This window comes from Antedon bifida, chromosome 5, assembly GCF_963402885.1.
Source record: "Antedon bifida chromosome 5, ecAntBifi1.1, whole genome shotgun sequence".
NCBI lineage: Eukaryota > Metazoa > Echinodermata > Crinoidea > Comatulida > Antedonidae > Antedon > Antedon bifida.
In genome coordinates, this window is record NC_136230.1 from 10618032 (window position 1) to 10620543 (window position 2512).

At 39.2% G+C, this 2512-nt stretch overlaps 1 non-coding gene across 1 annotated transcript; it reads left to right on the plus strand.

Moving 5' to 3' along the window:
- The first annotated feature begins 2203 nt into the window (after positions 1-2203).
- Trnat-agu (transfer RNA threonine (anticodon AGU)) lies at positions 2204-2278 on the plus strand. Its single transcript has one exon. It is a non-coding gene; the product is annotated as a tRNA-Thr (tRNA).
- The last annotated feature ends 234 nt before the right edge of the window (positions 2279-2512 follow it).

Consider the following 2512-nt stretch of genomic DNA (forward strand, 5'->3'; position numbering starts at 1 on the left):
CCACTACAACCATTGACAGCAACTTTATTCTGTACGTTGCTCAAGACAGTATCCTACAAATTTCCCAGCCACTACAACCATTGACAGCAACTTTATTCTGTACGTTGCTCAAGACAGTATCCTACAAATTTCCCAGCCACTACAACCATTGACAGCAACTTTATTCTGTACGTTGCTCAAGACAGTATCCTACAAATTTCCCAGCCACTACAACCATTGACAGCAACTTTATTCTGTACGTTGCTCAAGACAGTATCCTACAAATTTCCCAGCCACTACAACCATTGACAGCAACTTTATTCTGTACGTTGCTCAAGACAGTATCCTACAAATTTCCCAGCCACTACAACCATTGACAGCAACTTTATTCTGTACGTTGCTCAAGACAGTATCCTACAAATTTCCCAGCCACTACAACCATTGACAGCAACTTTATTCTGTACGTTGCCCTAGACAGTAGCCTACAACTACAAGATTTAACCACACGGCTAATTTTTTTTTGCATTGTAATTATTACCCTTGGGATATACGAAAATACCATTGAGATATAAAACATACATGTGAGCCAGCAGCAATGCTTTCCCCCAGACAGTAACCCAAACATTTACTATAACACTAAGATTTAAGCGCATGAAGAGACGACTAATTCCACTTTATACTATACGAAAATACTGATGACAGCAACTTTAATCTCTAAGTTGGCACAGACAGATTTCATCATGTGAAGAGCAAACATGGCTAATTCTTTTGTATTGGAACTGTACATATTCGGATACACTCATGAAAGCTACAACTTCATCCTGTTAGCTTCTGAATTTTCGACGTAGCATACGCCATGATATCATAACTCAAAAGCACTGATCTTGAGTTTAGTCAGTGTACAGGTTTCCTAACATGCAATTCGAAATAACAATGCTTTTACTAAACGGACTTGCTTTAGATATTCATCTATCACTATAATTATCTATATAGCCATAGCTTTAATTCCGCATAATATCTATTTCACTGTGAATACACACCCCGGCCAAGAATCCGCATCCGCTGAATTTGGGATTTATAACGATGGCATGAAGTGCCTAGAAGTGCCACAAACATTGACAGGAGAATAAGAGCCGGGAAACGTCGGATATTGGTTCTGATAATGAGAGTTATGGATAACATAGATGCAGTATGTAAGCAATTCATGGAATGATAATGGGACAAAGAAGAAGAAGAAATTTAGTCATTATTCGACACATTAAATCATTTAGGCATCTATGGTTTTTAATCATTAATCTTGAAGGAGGACGGCCATTTTTAAGGTTAATCTGTGACACAATATATCCCAAAGGGTCAGATCTAATGCCGTATGTTTTCACATAATTACCATATATCTATACTGTAATTATTATAATTTCGTATAGCTCAATGTGTAACAGTTAAGAAAAAGAATTAGCCGTTGTCTTAGATTTATTAAATCTTATAGGGAAAATTTGAGGCATTGCTGTCAATGGTGTTTTCGTATATCCCAAAGTCATGGGTAATAGATACAATGCAAAAAGGAACTAGCCGTGTGACTCTTCGAGTTATTAAATCTGGGGCGAATCGGAAATTGTTGGGATACTGTCTGGGGCAACTCACATGGTAAAGTTGCTGTTCAATGGTGTTTCCGTATATCCCAAAGGGTAATAGTTACAATGTAAAAGGGATTTTGTTGTGTGGTTCTTCGCATGATTAAATTTTGTAGGGCCCAACGGGCATTTTTGGGCTACTGTCTGGACTTACAAGATAAAGTTGCTGCCATGAGTATTCTCGTATATATCCCAATGCGTAACAGTTCCAATAAAAAAGGAATTGTTTTACATTTTTTTTAGTAATTCACACACCTTTATTCACAATTACATTTACAATATTTAATAGTATACCAAAAGAAGCGAGTGCTTGTCAGTTTGGTAACCATTTAAATACATTTACATTTAGAGGTATGAACGCCAGGCTAGTGATCTGGAGGTCGTGGGTTCGAGTCTCACCTGAGAACTACTTGCGATTTTTTCGCAAGTATTCTCAAATGTACTTAGGCCCTAGTATGAAGTACAAATTACGTCAGAGTAGGGCAAAACATCTAATTACTCAAATCCCATGACGCAAAACTACAATTACAATCCTGTTGGTGCAGTACCCGCTGCTTACTTGGGCTCGAATCTAACCACAAGCCATCAGCGCAAGCTCGGTGGTCTAGAGGTATGAACGCCAGGCTAGTGATCTGGAGGTCGTGGGTTCGAGTCCCACCCGAGAACTATTCTCAAATGTACTTAGTATAAAATACAAATTACGTCAGAGTAGGGCAAAACATCTAAATACTCAACTCCCTGACGCAAAACTACAATTACAATCCTGTTGGTGCAGTACCCGCTGGGGCTCGAATCTAACCACTAGCCATCAGCGCAAGCTCGGTGGTCTAGAGGTATGAACGCCAGGCTAGTGATCTGGAGGTCGTGAGTTCGAGTCCCACCCGAGAACTACTTGCGAATTG